At 41.7% G+C, this 13,511-nt stretch overlaps 1 long non-coding RNA gene across 1 annotated transcript; it reads left to right on the forward strand.

Moving 5' to 3' along the window:
• Positions 1-875: 875 nt before the first annotated feature.
• Positions 876-10,164, forward strand: LOC310761725. The gene is made up of 3 exons (XR_014547692.1): positions 876-1,200; positions 8,297-8,368; positions 10,078-10,164. It is a non-coding gene; the product is annotated as an uncharacterized lncRNA (long non-coding RNA).
• The last annotated feature ends 3,347 nt before the right edge of the window (positions 10,165-13,511 follow it).

The raw sequence follows: 13,511 nt of genomic DNA on the forward strand, positions 1-13,511 counted from the left end.
CAACTGTATAAACGATTGTGATACCGTATATGAATATTTAGGTAGTGTTTTAGAAATTAAGCATACACACACACACCTGTGAAACACTGCACCAAAGTCAGTGTGAGATGTACAATCTCACTCTTTTACAGTGTTTTATCCGTGTGCTTGTGCACTTTCATAATGCACTGTAGGTGAAAATGAACCAAAAGCTGTGGCAGAATGCACGGGCTGAAGTTGGAGAATTGCTTTTACAATTCAGAAGCAATGAAACTCAGGGTTGAATGAAGCGCACAAGCATTAAAGGAATGGACTGATGGAAATCCACTCACGCCTAGATTTGTGATCCTCAGAGATAACTTTAGATGCATAGAATATTTCAGCTTCCATCAGCATGAGATATAGTAAAGTTTTTATGTACAATAGGATAACATTTCAGTGATTCCTCTTCAGTCATTCCTCTTCAGCTGATCTCCTAGAGAGAGAAAACACATTGTACTTTATGTAGATCATGGCAGTTTTGGAGGGTCCTTTCAGATTTATTTTCACATTGAACTTTGTCTTCCCTGGCAATCTAGGTTTTCTCGTTTGTTGATTTGTTTTACAATCTCCGCTGATATTCTTTATTATTTCCTGTGTGTCGAATTACTGCGTCATAAATATTTAGAATGTGGCCATACTCGGCAAAGCAATCTTTGCATTGCTTTTGTTTAGGCTCTTATTTTTACCCAAGAGCTAAAATATTTAGCTCATAAGAAACACTGCTTGCTGATTTAATGATAGCACAATAATTTGTGTCACCAAATGCTGCCTGGTTTTTTAAATTCATGGCCCTTTAGCTTTTGTTTCTCCCTATATTCTGAGGTATGTTTGTGTGTGTGTTTAAAAACATGCTACCAAGGCCAAATCTCCTTTCTATTTTGTGCCTCATTTCAACTGATGTTCACAACCTGTCTTTCCTTACAGGGTGTGTGTTGATTGCATGAGTTTATCAAAGCATCCCTGCTGCTTAATGTAATAATAGCTTTGATATGAAATTATTGAGAGATCAACTATAATAGCTCAGACTCCAGGTTAAATGCTATAATTATTCTCTTCACAGTGTTTTCCTCTCATGTTTTGAAAATCCCTGTGAGCATATTGCATGATTCTTTTTAATGTCCTATATAGCAGAGAATACATCTTCAATGCTGGCTTCCAAGCAAGAGCAAAGAGAAGAGGGTAAGACAGAAAGGGCTTCTGGCCACGTTCCCCACATTCTAATCCCTTCTTTTAATGCAAGTTCTTTGGTAGATAAAGGGCAAGACTTCTGGCAGGTTTCATTATTAGGTCTTTGCCATTTCTAGCTCTATTGTTTCAGAATTGGAATTGGATGCTTTGTTTATCTTAGAAGAATGTAAGCCATCCAAAGGGAAGTTCATTAACAGTGCCCTCTAAATGACTCATTCTGTTCAACTGTTGAACTTGCTCCAAGAAAAGCCACAATCAGAAGACTCTGCAGTGGTGTTTGGCAAATAGTGGCAATTGAAGATGCAGATTCTTTTCATAGCATCTATGAAAGACAGACAATGATGAGAGCTACATTAAAGACAATTTGTATCCACCAGCTGCAGTGTTGCACCTGAAATTTTGGCTTGGCTTTAGGGAAACAAAGTCCACCCCTTGCTTAGGGACAAGGGAGAAATACATTTAGTTTGCATTTTAATTGTAATGCAAACTTCCCAGATTTCCACTTCCTGAACCAATATATGAACTGAAATTTTCCCTGTGAAATTTTTCCTGAATGTTGTGATGCAGTTCTCCAACTAAAGAATGCATACAAAAATGGGAATGTTAGTGAAATAATGTACAACACACATTCTGTTAAAGAATATTGCTTGCAAAAATGCTTATACCAGACAAAATTGTGCACACAATGTGCATATTAAGAGAAATCTGCATGAAAGTAAATATGAATTTTTGAGTGGACCTTTTTTGGGGAGATTGCAGTGGGCTGAGCTGAATTTAAAATTGGGAAAATATTTCATTTATTTATTTTTATTTATTTATTTACGGCTATTAGCCCATAAAATATGTACAAACATAAAAACACAGGGACATAAAAACAGATATATCCGACAACAGAAGGTGAACACCACGATGCAAGGGTGGGTCATTGAGCAGAGCCAAGTGACGGCTTGGGGCCAGGAGAGCTCCAAGGGATGGATCACAGAAAAGGAAAACTAAAGACGAACTCCGACATGCACTCTCAACATAACAGTCCAATTAGTTTTGATGTTGTTGTTGTTTTTTGGTGGTTTTTGAGTGTGAGATAACCGCATTCAGAAATCTCGCCACCTGCAGAGTTACAGAAGGATCTGTATCCTGCAAAAGCAGTGCGGCGTGTGACTCAACAGGCCTGCCAACCAAGCGCAGTAAAGCAGGACCCAGGAATTTAGCCCTGGCTATGCTATGTAGGGGACAGTTGAACATTATATGTGAAAGAGATTCAACAGTTTCCCCGTCACACACGCACAGCGGAGACACCAAACCATTGGAAAATCTGTGGTTCAGCAGGTTTGATGGAAAGACATTGAACCTTGCACGAATAAATGCACGTCGGTGTGGTACTGATGAAAGAGATGACATGTATGATGGAAGGCCAAGTGGTGGGGTTATTCCGTGATACCTGGGGGAGCAGACACCCCCACCCCTGGCGAGGTTGTGTTGATTTTCAATGTCTGCTAATCTTTGCTCAATAAGGCTTTTGGCTGAGCGTAAGTTCATCTTTAAGGAGTCCGCTGGGGAAATTCCGATGCTCAGAAGTTTGGCATGGATTTTCCCTACCCACGGATTGACAAAGACGTCCCGCCAGAGGCACTGAAAAAGGTAATGGTCGGGAAGCCTATGCCAGCTGGACAGCCAATAGCCAAAGACTCGCTTCCAGATGACAGTCTCCAATGATGCAATCCTTAACTCCAGACGTATGGCTGCATTGCTCACACACATGGGGAGTTTCAGAAGGCGACGGAGAAACTGATTCTGCAATGTCCCCAGTGATGTTAAATTGGACCCTGGGGCCCAGAGTGGGGCAGCATAACAGAGGGTGGAAACCACTTTTGCGTGGTATACCTTCAATGCAGAAGGGATGTGAGAGGCTCCGTCGGCCGCAAGAAATTGGAGTAGAGTATAAAGTATTGTTTTCCCTTTGTTTAGTAAATACTGTATCTGTGGCTTCCAGCTTAGATTGTAATGAAAAAAGACTCCCAGGTATTTAAATTTGAAAACCTGTTCTAATTGGACTCCATCTAACTTCCAGCTGTAAGTTTTCCGAGACCTGGAAAAGACCAGGACTTTAGATTTCCCATGATTAATTGTCAGATGGTTAAGTTTGCAATAAGCCGCAAAAATCTTTAGAGCTCTGCATAAACCAACTCTAGAGTAGGAAAGGATCGCTGCATCGTCGGCATATAGGAGCAAAGGGCAGCGAAAATCAGCTAGGCGGGGGGCATGAATGTTGGCTTGAGACTCGTTCAGAAAGAGCTTCATATCGCTAATAAACAGGTTGAAGAGGAGTGGGGCCAAAATGCAGCCTTGGCGCACACCTCTATTTATTGGGACCTCGTTGGATAGGTTTCCCGCCGGTGTGAGTCTCACTCTAGCCGACGACCCATGGTGTAATTGCGTTATAAGCCATAACAGCCTTCTATCTATGCCCCATCTCTCTAATTTCTTCCATAGGCAATTTCTTGGGATACTGTCGAAGGCAGCCTTTAGGTCTATAAAAGCGACACATAGGCGCCCCCGACTCGGGGCAGAATATTTTCTGGCAAGATGATACATGATTACCATATGGTCAGAGGTCGAGTAATTGTTCCTAAAACCCGCTTGCTCATGGCCAATCAAATTTGAGTCATTTGCCCAATGGGACAGCTTGGACAGCAAAAATTTTGCATAAATTTTCCCGATGATAGACAAAAGGCTGATGTTCCGATAGTTCTCCGGGTCAGCAGGGGGACCCTTTTTATGGACTGGCACGGTCACGGCCTCCTTCCATGACCTAGGGATAAGCCCCGTAGAATTAATTGCATCAAAGACTTTGGCCAGAATTTCAGCCCACCACCTCGGTTGCGCAACAATAGCCTCAGCAGGGACTAGATCCGGCCCGGGGGCTTTGCCCGTTTTCAGATCTAATATCAAGTCCATTATCAGGTCTGGGTCAGTGGAGGGCCACAAAGGTAGATGGTCGGCTCGGAGTTCCGTGGATGAGTTGGATTCCTCTGCCAAGGAGAAATATTTACTCAAGAATTGTTCCCATGTGGGCGCAGGGATAATCGTCAGTGGGTACTTCCTTGCTCTTTTGTTTATCAGAGCCCAAAATTCCTGTGGTCTGCGGGATCTCGAGGCCGCAATCAAGGCTCGCCAACGTTTTTGATACCACTCGCGTTTGGCCAGCTTTAAAGTCTGTTTGTATGCTCTTTTGGCTTGTAAATAGGAAGATGGTAGAGCCTTAGCATTAGAGTTTTTGTATTCATTATAGATGGAACGAAGAAGGGATCTTGCTTGTTTGCAAGAGGTGTTAAACCAAGGGGCCCCAGCACTGCAATGCGCCACTTTCGCCTTTTGAGGAGGTGATGTAAAAAAAGTGGTAAGGTTTGTTATAAGAAGGTTAAAAAGTTTCAAAACCGAATTGGAATCTTGTAAGTCAGTAGTTATTTGAGGTAAGTAGGCGTTGATTTCCCTATGGAAGAAAACCTGGTATTTTTGGGCCACAGCCTCCGACCATTTGATCCCTCTTATTTTGATCGATGATGAGGTTTCCAGAAGGACTGAGTGTTTATTGTCATTCTGGCACCGGAACAATGACAGAGTGGTCACTATTGGGAGGTGATCACTGAAATGTTGGTTTTCAACTTGAAAGGAAAGTACATTAACGGCCAGATTTGCGGAGATCAAGAGGTAATCGATAACACTGTTAGATGTTAGTCCCAGGTGAGTGAACTCCCCCGGTATATCGGGGGGGAAGGTGCCATTCAAAAATACTAGATTCAGGCGAATGGCCATTTGGTAAAGGGTCACTCCTGCTTTGTTTACTCTGTTGTCCTTTGAAGTTCTAATTCTGGCATGTTCCAAGTCAAAATTATCCAAACATGGGGGAGTCCACCATTTGGACTTGGTTAGTAAGTCCCAATTTGTGGCAATACGAGCATTAAAGTCTCCCCCAATTAAGGAGTACGAGTTTGGGCATTTAGTATGACATGACAGTAGGTGATTTTCAAATGATTCCCATCTCCAATCAAGATCAGGCACTGAGCCTTCGGGGGGGAGATAAACATTAGTAATTAGTAATGAGGACTTCCCTTCTGTGATCAGTCCAGATAGAGCAAAAGGCGGGGAAGCCCGTACCAGAGTGAATTTGGCGTGAAGTTGGAGTGAAATCCCAATCAAAAGGCCCCCTTTGGGGCGACCACCTTTCAAAGAAGGGGAGGCCGGAAGTGTTAGAAGATCAAAGCCGTCTATGGTAATCTCTTCCTCATCCCATGTTTCTTGGAATAGAATGATTTTAAATGAATTTATGTACTTCCTGAATTCGGGGTCTGATTTTTTGGTTCTCCAACCAGCAATGTTCCAGCTAAGTATTGATAATGTCGAGTCCTTGTGCTGTCCCGGTAATTGTCACTTTGAGTTGTTTAATGGGTTCTTGGAGGTAGAACGAGGACCCATAAGGAAATCGGTAATTTTAGTTTGTGCGGATAAGGTCTTCTTCCGTGTTAATTGTATCGATGATTTGGTAGCATTAACAGGCAGGAAGGGCTTTGCCGGGAAGGAAGAATTAGGCAAAGTTGGTGAGGTCGGATGCTGTTCATTGAGGTGAGTAGTAACAAGTCTTTGGTGGGCTACACTAGTAGATCCGTCAGAATTATCAGTCTTAACCAGGGTAGCGCTAAGAGGTGTTCCAGCCATCACTTGTAGTTGCTGCGCAGATGGAGAGGAATTATCACGCAGATGTATTAAAGGACATGAACGTGAGGATGGTGCATGCATAGTCATTTCCTGGTGATCTTCAGGCAGGGTAGATTCTAGCTCAGGCATTGAGGCAAAGGAGTCATCAACTTCCATATTTTGATTGGGCATAAGGACTGAGACGGGAGTATTGAGTTTATCGACTTCCTCCACGGTAGAATGGTGCTGTTGGTCAACAGGTGGCTGCTGATTCAGATCAGTAGGGGGTAACAAGGTCTCAGGTTGAGAAATTATCAGGGCATTTGATGGAGACACCATGTGGGACGTGGAGCGCCTGCTCTCCTCTCTCATCGGTATAGAGGGGTCCCCTTGCGATAGAAGTCTTTGTTTGAGTAGATCCAATCTATCGAGAATAGCCTGCTGTTCCTCTGAAGGGAGTTTTCCATAAGAGGAGATAAGATTTCTCTCTTCAGGGATATTCCAATCTCCGCTTGCAATTGGATCATTCCTCAAAGTAACTAGATGGGCACTTGGGGTCGCAGGTGGAACAGGGGATACCCGGCTAGGTGTTTTTCCCGTTATTATAGGAACAGGAGAAGGAAACGAGCGTTCATTGCCAGTTGAGATGTTGGCAAAAAGAGGTTTAACACTCATGTCCTTAAAGACTCTTGTTGTTACAATCTCCCAGGGTGCCAGCCGATCTTTTTGTCTTGCAAGAAGATGTGGGATCCTTGCAGACTGGAAGGAGAGCATAAATTTCCTTGGCCAGGGCGTGGCATTTAGGGGTGCTACAGATATAAGATCTATCTGGAAAAAAGGAATATTTAACAAATCACGAAGGTACCCTTTAGCCATCCTCAGGTTATTCCACCTAAGACTGGGGGCGTCACGGGAAAAAATGGATAAACATATTTTGTTAGGTTGAAAAATCAAAGATTGCTTATTCCTTTGGAGCAGAGGCAGCCTGCATCTTAGGCCCTTAAGGAGAGATTTCTGATCAAGTTGTCTCTTTAAGGCACTTACAAGCTGCACAGGAGATTGATGCAAATTAGATAGTTCAGTTGAGGAAGGTAGATGAGCCAGAAGGGCCCGTGAAAGTTTGTTCAATGACAAAGAAATCCCCTCCAATTCCTTGAAAATGAAGCTTAAAGTCCTGATTACCAGTTGTATTTGATCAGGTACTAAATCATGGGCAGTTTGCCCTAATGCTTCCCGTTTCAGTGACGGAGGGGTAATTAAGGTGTCAGAGAGGAGGGCTTCCCTATGGCTTCCATCCCCCGCTGAATCAGCCAGCTTTTCCAACTCTCCTTGATCATACAGAGGCCAGAAGCGGTTGTATGTTTCGACCGCAGAAACAGTTACTTGCTCCGTTTTGCTGTTATTGTTAGTAGATGGTGGGGGGGATTCAAGCTTTGACTGCTTTGCTCTTGGAGGAGAACAACCTTTCTCAGCAGATCTTGGTCGCTTGCCATGACCCATTTGTCGCTGTCTCACTGACTACGGAGGTTCAAAGTAGAGGTAAACGGAGACAAAAGAGAACTTATCTTTTATGGCTGCAACTCCTCTGCTACTCCTCCTCCGCTGCTCAGCATAACCCAATCTTCAAGGCGGCGGTACTAATCAGCAGAAGGTTTGAATATCCTTGTTGATACGTATATTGGCCAACCATAGAAGTAAAATGATTAAAACTTCTAACAAAGGTAAAATGATTTAAAAGTCTAATAAAAACAGCTAAAAAGACGGCTATAAAAGGCTATAAAAGGCTATAAAAGGTTTGTAATCCGGAGGGTTCATGAAGGAGAAGTTGTTACAGCCGCCATCTTGCCTCCACTCCGCCCTTCAGCATCATCTAGAAAATAGAAATTGGCAGATTTGTCCATCTCTGTCCTTTGCATTGCCAAAACCCTCTCCACCCCCTTTACCTTAATGTTCATTTCTTTGGGAGCTACTCCTAGATCTCAAGTAACATAAGAAACAGTCCTGAAGAATAACAACAGATTTGCGTTATATGTAATCCAGCTTATTATGACTCAGTGGATCCATCTATGTGGCATTCAGTGAAGCAGAAGCAAGACACCTCACGATCTTATCCTGCCACAAATTCTGCTTAGTCCTTGACCCAGATGCAAGACAGCTCTTTATTTCTGGATTTTTTTGCATGTTTGCAATTTTTGAAGTTTGGAGTGGGTTTTGAATACACTCTGAAGGCAGTTTGTGGATACTTTTTCTTCAAGTAAAGGTTTTGAAAAGCAATTGAAGAACTGGAAAATGAAGGAACTGAATGCTTAACTAGATGAGAAACCTTTTGCACAATGACAGCTGGGACCCAAGCACAATCAGTTTTAACCTTTTGCTTCTTGCTTCAATCCAATAGGAGTCTATCTGTTATTAGAGGAAAACTTCTATATGGTGCAAATGGCAGCTTTTCTTCCAACAAAAATAGCAGGTAAGGAGGGCCTAATCCATCTCAGAATTACAACAGCAAGCAAAAGTGTTAAAGTCTCAAAGGCCAGGATCCTCAACATCTTCTATTTACTTTTGAAAAGCCATTCAAACAGCTGCTAATTGCATAGACTTCAGCTCCCCTAACTTGGCCCTGGAATGCATAGCATTATTGATTTCAGCTCAAGAGGTTTTTTTTAATTAATGATCCATATTTTCAAAATAGGTTTTAGCTGCTTAAGATGATGTAAGGTTCATTCAGTTTAAGGCTCACGTTCATTTTCCACCCATAAAAGAGGCATAGATATAGATAATATTATGTCTTTTATGGGGGGGGATGAATGTGAGCCTTAAATCAAATGACCCTGAGATCATTCTTCCATTTCCTGATCTTTCTAGAGCACGGATGAGGAGCCTGTTGCCCTCTGGATGTTGCTGTATGACAACTCCCATCATCTCTTACCATTGATCATGTTGGCTGGAGCTAATGGAAATTGGAGTCCAATGAGATATGGAAGGCCCATTCTCGCTGATTCCCCACTCCTGTTCTAGAGAGTGCCTCAGATGTATTGCATCCAGGCTGCTGTCTTGGAGATCTCTTAGAAAATTGATTTTCATTATGTTAAGGGAGCCAGGTGTTGGAAAATATATTGAAACAAAATATCCTTATTTAGTAAAACAATTGTGGAAGATTGCTGGAGAAATAATATCATGTTGTATCCAGTGTCACAGGCCTGATTGGGTAGTGCAGTTTACAGGGGGAGGAGACAATGGCAAATTTCTGTTGTGCAAGCAGAATCCATTCCACACACAGAGAGACCTAGAAGCATAGCAAATGTAGTTTCCAATTGCTTCTTGGTTCAATGCATATCCCAGTGTTCCTAGTAGCAATAGATTTTCCCAAGCATCTAATGACTGATAAGGCCTTCAGTCTGAGACCTTCACAATACAGTGGTACCTCAGGTTAAGAACTTAATTCGTTCTGGAGGTCTGTTCTTAACCTGCAACTGTTCTTAACCTGAGGTACCACTTTAGCTAATGGGGCCTCCCGCTGCCACCGCACCGCCAGCGCACGATTTCTGTTCTCATCCTGAAGCAAAGTTCTTAACCCAAGGTACTATTTCTGGGTTAGTGGAGTCTGTAACCTGAAGCGTCTGTAACCCGAGGTACCACTGTACAGAAATCTCCCCTGCTCTTTTCCTTCCTCAAAAGGGTGAGTTTGGAAAAGAGAAGAATGGTGACGTGGAGAGATAGGAAGGCTCTAATTTGTTCAGGGCCCAATTCAGAAGGGATTTGGATGATGGACCCTTCAGTCTACTTATTTAAATCCTCTCAAACTCAGACCAGCACCTTCACAAATTTCAGTATTTCCCCTCTAATATTGTTATGAGTTTGTGAGTGCCAGACCCCTTCAATCCCTGGATCCAGCAAGTGTTAAAATATAAACCAGGTTTGCTTCCTTATGAGGTAATCACCTGGGTGATGGGCCATTATGAGGACAAAGGAAAGGAGACTCTGTGTGAGATGGCAAATGGGTGACTTGCAGAAGGACAAAGGCAGTTTGGAGCAGAGTTTTGGGGGCTGTGTTGTGAACTAGAATAAAAATAGCAAGCTGGAGAGAGTGTCAGAGTTTGGTTTCTGTTTGACTCCAAGGCTGTGACTATGGGAGAAGACTTCTTTGGGGAGTTGATGCTGTGAACCCTTCCATTGCAGGCTCAGGTTGTATATATGCATAAATATGTCATGAAGACACCATAGTCTCCACTGTGCCTAATTCACAAAAGGAAATATGAGCCCCAGGTAAGTAGAATCTCACACAGCTCAAAGATTGGGATGTGTGGAACAATATGTTTCCAGTGTTCAGATGGCCCTGAAAGTCAGGTGTTCAGACCTAATTCCATCCAACTACACATCCACATGCTTTGAAATAAATGTCCATGCTAATTTAAAAATCATTCCTACTAACATTGCTCCTGCCATGATGCAGAATTCTAAGGACAAGCAGAATTATGAAAATATGTATTAAACCTCCTTTATTAATGACTTCTAATACGTATTCTTCCAGCAAGGACCTGTTCACTATGTATGTTGTTTAGTCATGATTATAAGCACTAATTATCATTCCCCCAGATGTTGTTTTTTTTTGTCCTTTGTCAGTAAAATTGAATACAATGTATAATTTTGAAGTGCTGAATTTTTAAAGTAAGAAATGGTAATTAGGAAATGTGAGAAATTAATTCATGTTGTTTATAATTAAAGTAAAAAATGTTAGCTTGTATAATGCAGTCTAACCTGCTTGTTCACAAACAGAACAATAATGTTGGCAACTGATATGTAGATACAACAAATGCATTATACTAATTTCTAAAGTACTTTACTTTTATTTTGATAGAACATTAGAACATCTCAGCCCAGATAGACTTACTTGGAAATAATTTTATGATTTTTGGTTTATGCAGTACTCAGCACACACCTTTGTGAGAGTCTGATTATACAAAATACGGGAGACTGAAATGGATTGCCGATATTCCTTCTGGCATTCCTTCTGTGCTTTTAATTGCTGCACGACAAGCAGAAATTTAGCAGGCAGCACTTTCTGGCACAGAAAGGTAGAATCCTGCTAAACGTAAGCTGTTTCAGAAAAATCTGAGGCCCCTATTATCCAATGGCCTGCATTCTTAAAGCCTGGAGAAGAGATGATTAAGAGGCTATTTTCAACTATTTGGAGAGCTCTCATAGAACGCATTTGCTCTGTGTTCTAAAGGATAAGACATGAGTCAAGAGCAGGGGTCAGCAAACTTTTTCAGCAGGGGGCCGATCAACTATCCCTCAGACCTTGTGGGGGGCCAGACTATATGGGGGGGGGGGAATGAACGAATTCCTATGCCCCACAAATAACCCAGAGATGCATTTTAAATAAAAAGCACACATTCTACTCATGTAAAAACACGCTGATTCCTGGACCGTCCGCGGGCTGGATTTAGAAGGTGATTGGGCCGGATCTGGCCCCCAGGCCTTAGTTTGCCCACCCATGGTTCAAATGACAAATACAAACAAAACCAAAATTTCGGTTAAATATTAGGAGGGACTTTCTGTTTGAAGTCTGCCTTAGAAGGTGGTGGATTCTCCTTTGTTGGAGATCTTTAAGCAGAGGCTGGATGGACACCTATCAGGGATGCTGCAGCAGTGGATATCTTGCATTTGCATAGGGTTGAACTGGGTGACTTTTAAGGTCCCTTCAGACCCCATAATTCTAGAGGAAACACTCTACACTTGAGTTGTCACTTCATATTGTACTTACAGCATGAATCCTCTTCTGGATGACAATGGATACTCCTGCCATCATGCACTCTGGAATTTATTTTCCCCAGTTCTCTGGTGCCCGTAGAACCCCTGAGAACTATGTATCGCACCCAATGGCTAATATCAGTCTGCCTACCTACCTGCCGGGCAGCCAGCCTGCCTGCCTTCCGCTCTTTGATATTTATTTGACAGATAGCAATACAATGCAACATATTATACAGAATATATAATGCAAACATACGTTTAAAAACCAGCACAGAACATCTAAATTTATTTTCTTTAAATGTCCACGCAGTCAATTTATGTTGGTCAGTAACATTCTAAGAATCTGCAGTAACATGCAATCAGTTCCAGGCTAATTGATATAATACAGTCTGCTGCTGAAATGATTTGTGATCTGATAAATACAGTCTAGCATTCTGGTTAGGCTTTTAGCCCAGAGGTATTGAGATCCTTCTCAGTTGCTACATCACTTATTTTAGCATACAGAGTGCCTGATTTTTAAGCTGTTTACTCAGAGATTTAGGTACAGTTGAATATCTTTTATGTTTTTTCCACTGTGGTTTTCTAAAACTTAATTTAAAGTATATGGATTTATATGATGAGCTGTGTGGAACCCTACACAGAGACAGGATGGTGTACTCAGCATGTTCCATGAAATCTATCTTCAACCTACTGGGGCTCAGGAGTTTATATTGGTGCATTACTATATGTTTAGAGGGAATCTTTTAATGATAATTAAATTTGACTTACATGCTGAAGACATGCTGAAGAAATACTGTTATCGTTAATCCTACCATGGGTTTTGCTCTTCTATTAAATTCGTTTTAGGATTCTTGATTACAATATCAATGTGGGGAGGAAGGGGAGAGATAGGGAATGTGGCCAACATTTTAAAGTGTGGTTCATTATCAGCATATAGATGGAGTGAGAACATCTCCACATCCTGAGTCAGCAGGAAAGGATAATTTAAGGAAGATAACGTGTCAAAATGTGTCTCTTGGCCTTTTTTTACACAAAATTTATGGAGCAACCATAATCCACGATAAAAAGTCACATCCATGCCAAGTAATATAGAGGATAATTCTAAGTGCCCAGTAGAGTACGTGCAATTATCTTTCAAACTGAATCAGTGCAATGTTGGGACAGCCTGTAACACAGAGATGTCAATCCATTGCACTGATTAGATTTACACACCACATTCATTTTATCTGTAGTTTGCCCCCCAAAAGAGGGGTCAGGAAGGGAAGAAGGTAGACATGACACATTTCAATCTTTTGCATGTGGGGGACAGGGGTGATCATCAAAGAAATGAATAGTCATGTTCTTCTATTGCATAGGGACCTTCAATAGCTTGATTTCCGAGAGAGAGAGAGAGAGAGAGAGAGAGAGAGAGAGAGAGAGAGAGAAGGAAATAGGGGGTTGTATGCAGCTTCAGAAAATTATATTGTGATGGTTGAAATGTTGAGGGTTGCATCCAATTATCTTCTACTCATAGAACATTCATTAAAGTTAACAAACCTAAGTTAGCTATGTCTATTAATTATTCTGTGTGTAACTAACATTTCAATCAATGCTGATGGTTTGACAGAACAAGTTTTTGATAAGTTAGTTGTTTCCCTTTTGAATGTAATGCCCCTCAGCAATGGTCTAAAATAAGTATTTCATAATGCAGCAGGTCAATAAAATTTATCCCAAAGCCCAACGTCTATAATCATATATTTCTTTAAGATCAGTTCACAGTTTATGTCAGAATTTACATGACATATAGCTCATGATAGGCAATGCACATAATTTGTGACTGATTGTGGCTTCCTAGGGCATGCATTGTACATTGCAACCAC

This window comes from Podarcis filfolensis (genome assembly GCF_964270895.1).
Source record: "Podarcis filfolensis genome assembly, chromosome: 4".
Taxonomy (NCBI): domain Eukaryota; kingdom Metazoa; phylum Chordata; class Lepidosauria; order Squamata; family Lacertidae; genus Podarcis; species Podarcis filfolensis.